Raw genomic sequence first — 16,781 nt, 5'->3', positions numbered from 1 at the left:
ACATTGAGCATCATCTTTTTTATGAAGTTACAATATTACAGTTGTAGCTTCCTATGGGACTAACATTAAGTTGTAGTCCCCACCATAGCTGGGGATCATGAAACACACCTCCTAGGGTGAGTTATGGTCAAACTGTGGGCACCAGTAAGCCAACCACAGGTGTTTAGTGATCCCTAGTTGGGCCTCATTTCCCCGCCGTATGGTGGTGCCGGAGACAGTCACCTTATTTATCATGTAGGACTGCCTTCCACGGCAGAAGTTGCTACGCTGGTGGCACACGACATCTAAATAAGTGCTCCAGGTCTCATCCATGATGTATTTATTAGGAATATGACGTAAAACGACCATCAAACATTCAAAGTGAGTTTCTGAAAACAAAATGGCTGACATGAGGCACCACATTGGTCAGGGTGTAGGTGGAGGCCTTGTCCTCCATATGTATATTTAGGTGTAGTCCAGACAGAACAATGTGTTCAGATTTAGTCCAGACAGAACAATACATCTAGATGTAGTCCAGACAGAACAATACATCTAGATGTAGTCCAGACAGAACAATACATATAGATGTAGTCCAGACAGAACAATACATCTAGATGTAGTCCAGACAGAACAATGCATCTAGATGTAGTCCAGACAGAACAATGCATCTAGATGTAGTCCAGACAGAACAATGCATCTAGATGTAGTCCAGACAGAACAATGCATCTAGATGTAGTCCAGAAGTACAATGCGCTTAGATGTAGACAGAACAATCCGACTAAATTTAATCTACGAAGAAGAATATGTTTATGCGAGGACAATACCAGAACTAGTTGGTTTGGATATGTGCATGCTTAACTAATCAGGGAGAAATGGATCACACACGTGTGAAGGTCCTGAAAACAGTGTCACACAAATATAAATTATCTGTATTTGTCTGCAAAAAGTTTCTCTGAAGTGGAGACCCCATCAACACCAGGACGGGATGCAGTGGAAGGTAACCAAGCGAAACTGCACCTCCTCTTTGTACAAAAAAAGCCTTGACCACAATGAAATAAAAGCCCCCTTCACGGTGGAAAAATTCAGATAAAATCTTGCTGTTTCTCCAGTAAGTCGGTCATTCAGCAAGTCATACAGACAAGTCCATTGTTCCAGAATCTTTTTTATCAATCTACTATCATTACCCGTAGTGATTGCTACAGTATGTCTGGTAAGATGCTGATTTAATCTTCAATTCATTCATGTTTCCAGTAGAAATTTATTGTTAAGTGTATTAAATTGACATTTTCTTATCAATTTACATGAAATGCATTACAATAACAAAACAAAAACAGGTTTAATTTTTTTTGAAGTATTAACATTTTTATAACAGAAATATGTAAAAAGTTAACTAATCACACACCTGTACTGTAATGGGCAGGTTTGAGAAGATAAAACGTCAGTAAAAACACAACAGATCGGTCAGGCTGGCTGAAGGTCTTTGGCAAAAATATTCAACTTTTCCCATTAAGTAATCCATTAAATTCCATTACATATCACCAATGTTCAAGAGTACTGTTATGTTTCATTGAAAACAGAAATATCAGACTCAAAGAGTTTTCAGACTCTTTGTTATGACACCTGAAATTGAGCTTAGGTGCATCCTGTTTCCCTTGATTGGAATCCACCTGTTGTAAATTCAATTGATTAGAAAGGCTTTTAAAACGCACATACCCTGGGCCATAACCAGCTATGAGGTCACCGAGGTCTGGAGCTCGATAATTATAAAACAACAATTTATATCTATAAAAAATTATAATAAAACCAATTGGCACAATGTAACTGTAAAATCGGGAGTTGAAAACATCTGGTTTATCCTGGCAGCGGGTGTTTCCGCTGAGCTGAATCTTAAATTATTCTCTAATTGGTGTGTGATGCTTAGGCCCTGTGTTGATTTGAATCATGAATCAAGTTATGTGACTAGGACAGCTAACAATCATTAATAAATTATTTAAGCAACCCAGAGTCAGGGACGTCGCTTGACCTATTTTAATATTCGATATTCATTAGCCCCCACTAGATCAGTATATCAGTCAATATATCAATGCTTATACATTTTTTATATTACATTTTTTTCATCAACCGTTCCATCGCATCTTACATTTTTTACAAATTGTACAGAATGGTGTTCATTTGGCAGTATGTTCGGGTTGAGTTTGATGCTTTGAACATAACTCGCTCATCTGAAGTGAGCTCCCTTCTGTGAATAGTAGCTAACGTCTCCCTCCTATTGGTTTGTAGTGGTTGGAGAACTAATTCCTCCAGTAAAAAAAATGATACGTTCAAAACTGACATACATTTTATGTATTCATTGTTTAAGGAAATGTACTTCTATAATAAATAATGTGCTTGTGTGACTGTGGTGTATAACTTTGTTTGGGTTTAGGTGTCATTTTGGTATGAATAGCCATGAAGAAGATCTTGCAAAAGAAAAAGGAAATCTGGACCTCACTAATTTCTAAACCGTGGCTATGGCCCTGCACATATCTGACTATATAGAGTCCCACAGTTGATAATGCGTGTCAGAGCAAAAACCAAGCCATGAAGTCATAGGTGTTACTCCCAGCACAAGAAAAACACTTGATTTTAACCTTAATACACAGCAATAATATAAGGTGGGGCCTGCAAAATGATTTTGACAAAGAAATTCTACAGGAAAAATGTCAAAATCACAATGTAGCCCTTAATCTGAATCCAGACAGTTGGTCTTATTTTTCAAAAAATTCATTTTCCAAATGTTTTTCCGGAATGCACATAGCCATTTTTTTCCAACCATCCATTATTCAGCTCTGTCCGAGACTGTAATTAGCGTTCTTAGCATTGTCCAAGTTCATGAATGGAAACAGTTCATCCCACTTCAGCAAAACTGGATTGCAAGCGGAAAACTACTTCAAAACACTTGAAACTACTTTCAGTAATCTTTGGTTGTAGCATTGATTTTTTAAACTGTACACTAACCAAACAGCCAGCGGAATGTGGTCAATCCAAACTGGCACTAGCAAACAATTTCCTGTAGCCACCCAGCACAACTTCTGTTCTACAGCACTGACATCATTGGGGGGTGTGAACTTTAACCACCAGAAGCTACTTGAGGTGAGGCTATCTCTAGTTGGCCCAAATATAATTGATTGCCATCAGTTTTATTTGTATCATTGTAGGAAATGCTGCGATCATGTTTTGTTTGCAAAGAAAGGTACGAGGGACCTGGGAGAGGAGCCTTGGGGCTTCATTCATTGCCATATCTTAATCCAGACATCTAACACTTCATTTTAGCATTGATATTTGATTTTGTTAGATATACTGGTCTATTGACTCTTGTAAAAGCTACTTAAATGGTTAAATAAGGGAAATTATATACATTTGGTATCTACCATTGTCTGATTAGCTTTGATGATATCAATTGAATAGAAAAGTTTAGTTTTGAGCCAATGCCTCCAGGTCAAAGTTTTGTGCGCCAAAAACAATGTAAAAAAACAATGAAAAAAAAGTCTCCATCACACCATGACTTATGAGGGAGGAGAAATCCGGATGATCAATCACAAATCTTGGAACGAGTTCAGCTTCAGGGACAGGGTCATTCATCTTCTCCACTATTGGAATCCGTAGTTCCCATTCATTGCAACAAAAGCATTCCTTTTCAGTTGGAATTAGATTGTATGATCCACAGCTACACCACCATTCTCCAGATATTCTGGGCAAGGGTTGGGATTAACTGGTTCACCATCTCCCCCATCATTAGCTTCTGTCCTAGCCTCTCGTCTGGTCAATCCATCCTCTGTGTATTCTGGTTCGAACAAGAAATGTTCTATCCCCCGGAAAACATCCTCTTCCTGGTTGTTTTCAGAGTCAGACATGATACATTTCCTTTGTCTCATTCCTTTGTCTCTCAAGCGAATACATTTTGACTTTCTTTTGGTGAATATCAGCAACAAAATAGGTAACTTGCTGTCTAGCTAACGAATACTAGGTTTTGTTTACTGTGACATATACACCTCCACTTCCCAAAAGAACATGAGGATAAATGCAATTGTGAACAAAACTGACCGGTAAACCCAGGAAGAACCTGTTTATTTGAAAGTACAATTCGATTGTGAAACTTTTTTTTTGAGGAATATAACATTGTGATGTTTTTTGAGTTAAACAATACCACTAGTCTTAGTTTGAAGTGTTTGGAGTAGTTTTCCACTTGCAATGCAGATTTGAGGTAATGGGACGAACAGTTTACATTAATGAATTTGGACGATGCTAAGAACGCTAATTCCAGCCTGGGACCGAGCTGTATAATGAATGATTGGAAAAGAATTACTCTTGGTAAATTTTCGTTAGTGAATATTTAGAAAAATATGATTTTTTGGATAAACTATCTATCTATGCAGTATTTATGCAGTGATAGCTTTTCCGTGTTTGGACCTTCTAGCCTGTTTTGACCATCCTGATCGTTTCTTGTGTATTTTTGGCCCTGAATACCAGCCTGACCACAACTGTGATATCTGCCTTGCCCTTGTGTACTTTTGCCCTTTTGATGTCCTGGTTTTGACTTCTGCCTGTCCGACCTCTGTGACTGCCTTCAGTCCACTGCACAATAAAGAACACACTCTGCATAAGGAAACGTTCTCCTGCCTTGGCGTGTTGTGTTCTGACACTCTCTCGTTCCACCCCATGTAAAAATTTGCTAAATACTCTAATTGTAACTATATTAGAGCTGCATGCATTTTCTTTATGTTAGGACAAAATGTGAAAACAAAATATGATACAACAAAAACAAACATATTCTATCTAAAACAGAAAATACATTTGACAAACTGAATACCCAGTGCCCTCCAAAGTGCTTGAAATCATATTTTTTTTGTCTGTCAGTTCCTGATGGATTGTGTTTTCATCCAATGTCCAACTGTTGCACTTTTACCAATTCCAGTGAATGTTGTTTTGTTATAACAAATAGCACTGCATGTGTCTTAACAGGAGGTCTGAAAATGTAGTGTAAAATCCATGTAATTTTTGTTCTACATTAAATAACACTTTATTAAATACATTGTGATATTAACCCCATCCTTCTCTCCAGTTCTCCAGACTACTGTGTTGACCCTGTTGGGGCTGTGGGGGGCCTGGATCCCCCCTGTCCTGCCCTCCTGCACCACAGGCCAACCAGTAGAGTGCAGTGCTGCCCAGTCAGCTCCCGGGACCAACCTGGCTGGTGAGGGTTTTGATGTGGTCACCATGGAGCGCAAGCAGGCCTATGTGGTGGACGTGGATAAATGGAGGAAGACCCAGAACGGGACCTGTACACTCTGTGTTAACCCTTTCATGGAGGCACAGACTCAGAGACTCCCAGCGGCTGTGGTGGACTGGAGACCCTCACACCAATGTCACATGAAGATATCCAGCACGGTCTACGACTCCAGTGAGGCATTTGTGAGCCAGCGTAACTCAGAGGTACTACTACTACTGTTATTACTACTGTTACTACTACTGCTACGACTATTATTACTACTGTTACAACTACTACTACAAGAACTGCTATTCTACTGTTGTACAAAGAATGTATTCAATATACTGTATACAATACAATATACTGATATATATATATACTATTACTATGGATGATATATATATATATATATTTATATATCATGCATAGTAATAATATTTTATGAATGTATACTTGATATGTCCATTACAACTGATAGTTTTCACGTGTCGTCATGGATTTTGGGAATGCCCACTTGGCGGGCAGAACAAAGTCTCTTCCATTGCCCATTATCGACAACTGGACAATTTTTACTAGTTATACTTCACAATGCCAGATAGTTGCAGTTCCATTTGATTGCGCTAATATAGATTGTGTTTGCAATCATATTTTCATGTAATCATTATAATGAATGACATAGTCTGTTCTTATCTGCACCGATGCAACTCCAGTGCCATTGCAATGGCAATGGGCTAGCTAACGTTAGTGAGGCTAGCTAAATCTGTCTTCTTAAACATAATAGCGTTAGCTACATTTATAAAAAAGTTAATGCAGGAGCAGAGGTGTCGCTAGGATCACATTCGGGGCTTAGCACAAGCACACAGACAGAAAGTTCAAGGTTTTGAATGCGGAAAATGACGATGTGCACGCCAGCAGCCTACAAGTCTACATTGTCATAATGCTCGATCGGAATTATAGATGAATAGATCAGGGGCAATTTTTTATTGGTCCGTTTGAGATCCGGGGCTATTCATAAAAGATGCGTGGCTATAGCCCCGGACGCCCATGGCTAACGACGCTACTGCTTTCAGCAGAAAATTCCACATATCCAACTTCTCCATGGCAACCCAGGCTTGCAACTGTGGGTCATTTAAAACATTAGGAATGGTTTACCTGACATTGGGAAAACGTTTATATTATTACTGGTGCATTTGTTTCTGCGTTATAATGGGCTGCACTACTACACTGACCCGCCATAGAAACCAATGGTAATTTAGGTAAATTAGCACTAAACTTCGCTTTGACAAAGAAGAATTTCTTCTCCTTCACTTCCCTAACAATTGCATTATTGACCCACCCTGACTGAATGTACAGATAGCTGTCGGTATATTTTTACGCTTTCATTTTGGTAGCAGTGTAAGGGGATGGATTCCCCACCAGGTATATGAGCATTTCTCAGATTAAAGAAAAACTAACAGGTCTGTGAGAGCCGGAATTCTTACTGGTTTGGTAGGTGATCAACATGCTTATTGTCATGCAATAAAAATGCTAATTAATTATTTAAAAAATCATACAATGTGATTTTCTGGATGATAAACATTACAGACCCCTACATGCTTTGTAAGTAGGAAAACCTGCAAAATAGGCAATGTATCAAATATTTATTCTCCCCACTGTATGCTTCAATCTGTGCATGTAGTTTATTAGTTCAGGTAATTCATATGCATATTTGTTTTTATTTTGTGATATATAATGTTTGAGATTTGGCACGACATGTGGAAAACTCTGGTGGTGGACAACACCAAAACACAGATATTTTACTACAAAAACACCCAATAAAATGTGTTTAAAATCATTAGTAAGAGTGGCCATAAAAAGTCTAGGCTTGTTTTTGTTTATACTAATTATTAGTGCTAAAATGTATTTACATTTAATTAGTTTTTAAATAGAATGACACCCTGTGGACAGAAAATAGGACAGAATTCTGGGAAATAACTATATACAAGCAATGTACACATTCCTCAAGGTTCAACTAGAGCAGGGATGTCGCCGTTTTTAACGATGTAAATAAAGCAGGGGGTTGCTGTTTATGGGTCACAGGTGCCTAAGGTATGTGTTTGCATATCTTGTTTTGTAGGTGATCTAAACATTCATGGACTGTAAAAGTAGAACATTTGACGGGCTTGTGCAGGAGCTCCATAGAATTCCCAGTGTTAGACACCATGTTTTAACAGTGTTTTGCCCATCAGGCTGTCAGAGCAACCACATCAATGAAAACTATGAATTCTGTAGGTGGACGCCCGTTGGAAGATTGGTCTGGACATTATGACAAATGGGTCAGTCATGGTGGGGGGTACCCACTCCAGAGCTGCTAAGAGAGTCATGGACCAGTCCAAGCAGGATAAGTACAGCTTCATCAAACAGGATACACATTGCTCCTATTACAGGTGATATGCTTGTCCTAAAGAGACAGTTCGTTCCAAAATTTCTTAATATCCACTACCAAGAGATATTCCAGAAGACACATAGCCACTGTTTTAAATAATCCATTATTCAGCTCTGTCCAGTCTGTAATTAGCATTTTTAGGATTGTCCAATTCATAAATGGAAACGTTCGTACCTCTATCGCCAAAGCTGCATTACAAGAAGAAAAACTACTGCAAAACTACATTCAGTATCTTTCAAGGTAACATAGATTGTTTTAAACTGTACACTGACGAAACAGCCGGCGGAATTGGCTGAATTCAAACTTACACTAGCAAACTATTTCCTATAGCCACCATACACTGCTTCTGTTCTTTGGCAGGGATATCAGCGAGGTGAGTGTGAACTTTATTGCCATATCTGTAAGGTTTGTTTACTGTTCCATCTCTCAACCACGTACCAGACGACAAATAGCCTCCAGATCCCAAGCCTGTTCAGAGTTTCTACGACGCCTCTCAGGTCCTTGTTGCATACTACTACTCTGACATTGCCTTGCAAAGCCTGATAATGGAGGTTTTTCAGTTGTTGCAGTTGTTACACACACACGTCTACCTCAGGGACTTCAGTGCTGCTATTTCTGCATCCGGGTTGTTCATGCTACCTTACTACATTACTCCTTTATTTGCCTAGTATGCACATGTAGAATGCCTTTTTTTTTTTTTGCTTTAATTGCACATTTAGTATTGCCATTTACACTGCATTGCCTTCATTGCACATCGGCACATTTCACTTGTACTATATTTAAAACCTTCTGCCCTCTATTTGCATTTTTGGTTAGATGCTAACTGCATTTAGTTGTACTGTACTTGTACCGTTCAATGACAATACATTTGAATCTAATCTAAATCTAATCTAATCTAATACAAAGTTTGCCAGAAACATTTTACTGCAGAGGATTGTGACCCACGTTCACTTAGAAGACTGAAGGCGAGTTACCTAGTTCAACTCGTGGTAGTGATGGCCAAACGAGGCTTCATTAGCGTTATTTTAGCAACAGGATATTATGCTGACCGCACTCATTTTCTTTATCACAATAAAATCATTGACATTTATATGGCAATATAGTTAACAATATTGTCTGTAAAAAAAGAACAGACACAAACAATATTGGAACGGACATTGAACATAAAATGTACAGACTAGATTGTTAACTGTATTACCTCATATATTTCAATGATGGGTTTTATTTTGAAAAAGAAAATCTGAGTTAGCGCTGCTAGAATAATCTCCTGCTGCTAGAAGAACGGTAATGAAGCCTGGTATGGCCATCGCTAAGTATAGCTGCATTAGAGCTAACACTGCTCTCTAGTGTCTCCATAACACATTTCCCTCTAGGAAAAGTCTGGATTATAGAGGCTATAGGTAGAGTTTGTAAGATGGTATAGTTTATAAAATATATAATGGGTTAGGTTTCTAATATGACAAAGCAATGTGAAATACCATAATACCATTAGGAATTTACTTTTGTATGTATCCCCAAATGTTGAAAATTGTTGTTAAAAATAAAATATTCCAATTGACAGGTCTACAATCAAACCAATCGATGTTTTTGACCTACATGATGACAGCAGTCTTTTACTAATAAACTCTCCATCTTGTGTTTCCTTAGTTACCGGTTGATTGAGGACCCTCCTCTACATCCTGAGTTTTCTCGCTCCCTGTGCCTCCTGCCTCCCCTCTACACCCCCCAGACCAAGGCTGAATACACCCGTTTCCTTTACATTTTTGGCACCCACTACATCAGGAAGGTTCAACTGGGGGGGCGGGTGAAGAGTGTCACCTCCCTGAGAGTGTGTGAGGCGTCCCTGAAGGGTTACAATGAGAATGAGGTGAAGGCCATTTAAAAATAGAATGAAAATACATTTATTAATGTAGTTTGAAAAAGGTTCACGTTATTTTTGTATTTTTTTTTGAAGGTCAAGGTCTGTCTGGAAGCTGAGGCCTCTGTTGCCACCAGTACTGGAACAGCCGAAGTCAAAGCAGAGACCAAGTTCTGCAAGAAGGACCTTAAAAGTCATGACACCAAAGAGAGTTTCAGCAGCATGTTTAATGACAGGTTTGATTGATTTTGATTTGATTGATTACCAATGTGGTGCTTGTTGTAGTGGAACAGGACTAATAATGATAAACTAACAAACAGGTTTACTGAGGTGGTGGGGGGACAGACGGATGGAGCAACTGACCTGCTCTTCTCCAGGACGGGTGGAACCTCCAAGGGCTTCACTGATTGGGCAAAAACCCTGAAAACTGTTCCAGACATCATCAGTTACTCCCTCCACCCCCTCCACCTTTTGGTGAAGGACACCTGTAGGAGGAGAGGGCTGAAGAAAGCAGTGGAGGACTACATCCTGGAACACGCCCTGGTCAAGCACTGCTCTGGGAAGTGTAAGAGTGGCTCCAGGCCCAGTACCCATGACTCCTGCCAGTGTGTGTGCCAGGCCAGCAAGGAGATGACCAGACAGTGCTGCCCGCAGGAGAAAGGCCTGGCCCGACTAACGGTCACCATAAAATACGCCACAGACCTTTATGGGGACAATGATTCACAGACTGATGGCTTTGTCAAGGTATGATTGCTTTAATTAATTGAAATAAATTAGAAGTGTTTCTAAGTGCACTTTGTAGCAAATGTAGTATTTAACATTGTTACATTTCATAAGCCCCATCCCTAATGATGTATACCAAAATAAGTCTCGGAGATCCTAATTTGGTCGTTTTCTTTTCAAATGACTTGCAGTTGCTTTAACTAAAGTTCATTTTGATTTTACTTGTGAAGGTGGTCATAGATGCTGAAAAGAAGCAGACAGGTGTGATCTACAACAACAACAACCCCAGATGGGATGAAACCTTGGTATTTAAACACTGTTCAAGCTGTCCCCTGGTCAGTGAGCTCAAGTTTAAAGTTACGACGAAGACAAAGGGTGGTTCAATGGAAAAGACGACCTTTTAGGGGCGTGCACTGTCCGACCTGTCAAAGCAGGGTCTTATAACAATGAAATGTGTTCACTAAATCATGGCAACTTGTTCTACTCCTACATGGTTGAATGTGCCCCAGGACTTGGGGGCCCAACCTGTGGGGAGTACAGGCCCTCTCCGATTAAATCTGACCTTTCTGGCATCTATACCTCCCGTAATTCCCTGAACATGACCCAGGATCTACTGGCTCACATCAGGATGGGCCGGCCCCCAGTAGACCCGTTGGCCTTCATGATGAAGCAGAAAGCAAATGATCACCATCTTCTCTCTGCCCTTAATGAGCTGTGATCAAAACCTTATGCAGAGTAATGCACTGTAAACCTTAGCCTGCCTAACCTACTTTATTGCATGTGAGTTTCTAAATTGAAAGCAATTTACATCAATAATAAAGAATCAAATCCTCCAAAATAATTTCAAAAGACACAAGTATAAGTGTATACCGTACAGTGCAACTGTAGAAATGGTGATGTTTTATTTTAGGTTCAGTAAGTATATTTGGCAGATATATTATATAAGTATATTATATCTAAATTAACAACATAAATTGTACATTAGACTTCTACGCATGTGTCCATCCTCTCATAACTGTACCTTTCTGTTTGTGCTAACTACCACTATAATAAAAATGCAATTTGATTTGAAATATCGAACAGGCTCCCTCATTGCTGTTTAGCATCTCCTAATGTCACTTCGATTGAGGTACATCCCTGTGTGGTACATCCCTGTGAGGTACATCCCTATGTGGTACATCCCTGTGTGGTACATCCCTGTGTGGTACATCCCTGTGAGGTATATCCCTGTGTGGTACATCCCTGTGAGGTACAACCCTGTGAGGTACATCCCTGTGAGGTACATCCCTGTGAGGTATATCCCTGTGTGGTACATCCCTGTGTGGTACATCCCTGTGAGGTATATCCCTGTGTGGTACATCCCTGTGAGGTACATCCCTGTGAGGTACATCCCTGTGAGGTACATCCCTGTGTGGTACATCCCTGTGAGGTATATCCCTGTGTGGTACATCCCTGTGAGGTACATCCCTGTGTGGTACATCCCTGTGTGGTACATCCCTGTGAGGTACATCCCTGTGAGGTACATCCCTGTACCTCACAGGGATCCCGATGTATCGGTCTGTCGTGGTGAAGAAAGAGCTGAGCCGCAAGGCGAAGCTCTCGATTTACCAGTCAATCTACGTTCCTACTCTCACCTATGGTCATGAGCTTTGGGTCATGACCGAAAGGACAAGAACCCGGATACAGGCGGCCGAAATGAGCTTTCTCCGCAGGGTGGCTGGGGGATCCCTTAGAGATAGGGTGAGAAGCTCGGTCACCCGGGAGGAGCTCAGAGTAGAGCCGCTGCTCCTCCACATCGAGAGGGATCAGCTGAGGTGTGCCTCCGGAACGCCTTCCTGGGAAGGTGTTCCGGTCCCGTCCCACCGGGAGGAGACCCCGGGGAAGACCTAGGACATGCTGGAGGGACTATGTCTCCCGGCTGGCCTGGGAACGCCTCGGTGTCCCCCCGGAAGAGCTAGAGGAAGTGTCTGGGGAGAGGGAAGTCTGGGCATCCCTGCTTAGACTGCTGCCCCCGCGACCCGGCCCCGGATAAGCGGAAGAAGATGGATGGATGGATGGATGGACAAAGACAACATATCACTAGTTGAAACTGAGACATTATATTACCCACATTAAATTTGATGCCAGCAACATGTTTAAAAAAAGTTGGGACAGAGGCAACAAAAGACTGGAAAAGTTGTGAAAGGCTAAAAAACGAAACCTGGTGGAATATTGAACTTAATGAGTTTTAATGAACTTCCGCATTTCCAAATACAAATTTATTTTTCCATATACATATATACATTTTCATACCTATGCCAAATATTGAGGCATAGTGAATTTTCATTTGACCAATAAGTTTCTTCTGGCTGGAAATTACATAAACAACCGACAAAACACGGTAAGATGTTGTGCTCGAGACAAATGAATAACGTAACTATTTCTGTTTTTAGCCATTACTTGCAATTGACTAGTATTTGACTAGAGAACTACTGCTGTTCAGCTGTTCTCAATTTATAGATGATTAGAATGCTCTCTCATGGTGGAAATTACAAGACCATTTTAAATGGTATAGGAACTTGCATTTTCTCAAACATTTGCATCAATTTGGAGGGGTATGAATAATGTTGGAACACCGCATAAAATGTAAATAAAAACAGAATGATGTGCAATGATTGTGTGCAATGATATGTGTGAATCATTGAAACCCTATATTCAATAGAAAACAGTAGACAACATATCAGATGTTGAAACTGAGAAATGTTATTGTTTCTTGAAAAATATATGCCCACTTTAAATTTGATGCCAGCAACACATTTAAAAAATGCTGGAACAAAAATGCTAGTGACAAAAGACTGGAAAAGTTGTGTAGTTGTGTAAATAAAACACATGGGGTCATATTCACAAAACATTTTTTCTTACCACTAGGAGGACTTAGAAGTTCCTTGCAAAGAGTTTCCTCTTAAAACCTATTCACAAAGCTAAGGAACAGGGAGAAGTCTTAAGCTGTGAGAAAGGGCGGGGTTGACCCCATTGCTATGGATGATGTTGTGTTCCACGAACAAGCCTACTTATTATGCCCACAGTGATTGGCTGATAGGGGAGGGGTCTCTGTCAGTGTATTCATCATAGTAATACTGTAGAACAATGTGTCATGTTGCAATATTAAAATAAAGATATACACATTTAAATGTAGGTAAGTGTAAGTGTCACTGATTAAACAACAATCAAACAGTCATTTATTTATAAAGCCCTTTTAACATCAGCAGTTGTCACAAAGGGATTTTACAAAACACCCAGCCTGAAGGCCTGAGGAGCAAGCAACAACGGTGTGGAAGCCCGGTGGCTAGGAAAAACTCCTTAAAAGGGGCCGAAATATAGGAAGAAACCTATAGAGGAACCAGACTCGAAGGGATGACCAGTCCTCTTCTGCCTGTGCCGGGTGAACATTTTAAGTGTACAAGAAACCAAGAATGATATACTGACTATTCGAGATACCTGTTGGTGTAATTATTAGAAAATGGAAGAAGTTCAAGATGACGGTCAATCTCCCTCGGTCTGGGGCTCCATGCAAGATCTCACCTCGTGGGGCATCAATAATCATGAGGAAGGTGAGGGATCAGCCCAGAACTACACAGTGTTGGGCTGTGAGCACAGTTCCCACCAGAGGACAGGATTTTCCATCAGTAAGAGCATTGAAGAAGTTGTGGCTAAGTCTTCCAGCATGATAACGACCCAAAACACACAGCCAGGGCAACTAAGGAGTGGCTCCGTAAGAAGCATCTCAAGGTCCTGGAGTGGCCTAGCCAGTCTCCAGACCTGAACCCAATAGTGCAGGCAAATAGTACATTTCTCAACATAAGATTACAAAGATTTTGGGGATCTCATCATCTATGGTACATAATATAATTAAAAGATTCAGAGAATCCAGAGAAATCTCTGAATGCCAGGGACGAAAACTAATAATGGATGGCTGTGATCTTCGGGCACTGCATTTAAAAACCGACACGATTCTGTGGTGGAAATCATTGCATGGGCTCAGGTGTAACTGACTAGGGACGAGAGGCCAGGATCCAATAGCGGAAGAGACTTCATTAAACAGAAAACAATGACGAAGGGCTGGAACAGGATCACAAAAGGAATGAATAAAAATAAATAAATAAGAGATACTAACCAAGACCTGACACAAACTGGGAACACAAAAACAAGAACGATTAATAGTTCACACAGGAACTGTCGTGATACAAACCACTGGCATGAGCTAGTTGACGGTTTCAGAACAGGTGGTTGTCAGGTCCTGGCTGGGGGCCTTTAGGCATCTCTATGTGCCTGGAGGAAACAGTCAGGGCCTGACTATGGAGGTGCCTCTTGGCGTCTCTGCGCTTATGTTTCATTATCTCCAATCAGAGGCAGCTGTTCCATTTGCATCTGATTGGAATCCTATTTAAGTTTTTCATTTGTTGGTCATTGTTTGGAGTTAGCTTTGTGTCTGCTGCCCTTCAATTTACGGTTACATGAGTCCTTGTTGAATCGATGAGGCTTTCCAGCACATTGTTTCTCGAAGAATCTAAACAGCGCTCACTGAGGGCACCTACTGGTTAAAATAATTAATAGCAGTTAAAATATTGATTACCCCAATGATGTTGGATTGGCTCAACAGACTTCAATCAGGACTCGCAATGCAAAGTCAAAATTGTTAATATAACTATAGCCTATAATGTTTTTTTTTTTTTTTTTACAAAAGCCTGTTCACACAATTAATTTGAGTGTTCTTATTTTTCCTAAATGTTTGTTTTTATCTCTATAATTAATGGGTAAATGCTGAAGCTAAAAGTGCACGTTAATTTGAGCAAAGAAATAAAGAAAGGCGTTTTTTGTGTGCTCTTCAAATTTACATGTGTTTTGAACTGGCAACAGTACTTTTGTAACTGGACAGTTAGGGGGAATAATGCTTTTTCAACTGGACAGTGAGTGCAGATTAACACTTTTGTAACTGGAAAGTGAGTGGAGATTAATGCTTTTGTAACTGGACAGTGAGGGGAGAATAATGCTTTTTTATCTGGACAGCGATGGGAGAATAGTGCTTTCGTAACAGGGAAACCTTGTGAATTTTTATTTTTATAAAAATTAATATTTATTGAACAAATTTTTTTGTAGATGATTCAATTTCTAAAATCTCACAAGTAACAATATCCTTAATCAGTCATCAAACAACTTTTGCCCACTCTCGAACATGAACAGCGTTTCACTTCCTTATATACTTAAACTGGACTCTAAACCAAAATCGAGGAAATCATGTTGTACAGCTCAGAACCAAAGCTTTAAACATCATCTAAGGGACGTTTTCTTTTATCTGAAATGGGTACCGATCTTTGTTACAACCAGCCTCGCTAGAAAATCTTGAGGCGTGTACTGAAGCGTCGCTTCAAGCGTCCCATCACTAGTTTACTCTCCATTTGTTGTTTTCTTTGTTGTGTTGACAACGGGTGTTACTTTCCGCCTCGTGTCCTTCCTACACTGAACCGTGACGGTGGTAATTAGTTCAGTGAACACTGAGTTAAGTTAAACAGATAATATTCAAGATTCATTAACAGAGAATAAGATCTCGAACACGTGCTTCTCCCCAGTTGAGATAGAAATATTAATGAATGCATATGTAGAATATACACTCACCTAAAGGATTATTAGGAACACCATACTAATACTGTGTTTGACCCCCTTTCACCTTCAGAACTGCCTTAATTCTGCGTGGCATTGATTGAACAAGGTGCTGAAAGCATTCTTTAGAAATGTTGGCCCATATTGATAGGATAGCATCTTGCAGTTGATGGAGATTTGTGGGATGCACATCCAGGGCACGAAGCTCCCGTTCCACCACATCCCAAAGATGCTCTATTGGGTTGAGATCTGGTGACTATGGGGGCCATTTCAGTACAGTGAACTCATTGTCATGTTCAAGAAACCAATTTGAAATGATTCGAGCTTTGTGACATGGTGCATTATCCTGCTGGAAGTTGCCATCAGAGGATGGGTACATGATGGTCATAAAGGGATGGACATGGTCAGAAACAATGCTCAGGTAGGCTGTGGCATTTAAAGGAGGGGCCTAAAGTGTGCCACTAATGGGCCTAAAGTGTGCCAAGAAAACATGCCCCACACCATTACACCACCACCCACCTGCACAGTGATAACAAGGCATGATGTATCCATGTTCTCATTGTGTTTTATGCCAAATTCTGACTCTACCATCTGAATGTCTCAACAGAAATCGAGACTCATCAGACCAGGCAACATTCTTCCAGTCTTCAACTGTCCAATTTTCGGCCCATTCTCCTCTGACCTCTAGCATCAACAAGGCATTTTCAGCCACAGGACTGCCGCATACTGGATGTTTTTCCCTTTTCACACCATTCTTTGTAAACCCTAGAAATGGTTGTGCGTGAAAATCCCAGTAACTAAGCAGATTGTGAAATACTCAGACCGGCATGTCTGGCACCAACAACCATGCCACGCTCAAAATTGCAGGTAGTCCAGCTCCACCAGGATGGCACATCAATACGTGCCGTCAC

General features: G+C 40.4%; 1 pseudogene; it reads left to right on the top strand.

Moving 5' to 3' along the window:
• The first annotated feature begins 1,103 nt into the window (after nt 1–1,103).
• LOC105009142 lies at nt 1,104–11,157 on the top strand (annotated as a pseudogene).
• The last annotated feature ends 5,624 nt before the right edge of the window (nt 11,158–16,781 follow it).

This window comes from Esox lucius, chromosome 24, assembly GCF_011004845.1.
Source record: "Esox lucius isolate fEsoLuc1 chromosome 24, fEsoLuc1.pri, whole genome shotgun sequence".
Classification (NCBI taxonomy): Eukaryota; Metazoa; Chordata; class Actinopteri; order Esociformes; family Esocidae; genus Esox; species Esox lucius.
Note: the sequence above shows the minus strand (reverse complement) of the source record. Positions and strands in the feature narration are given on the sequence as shown.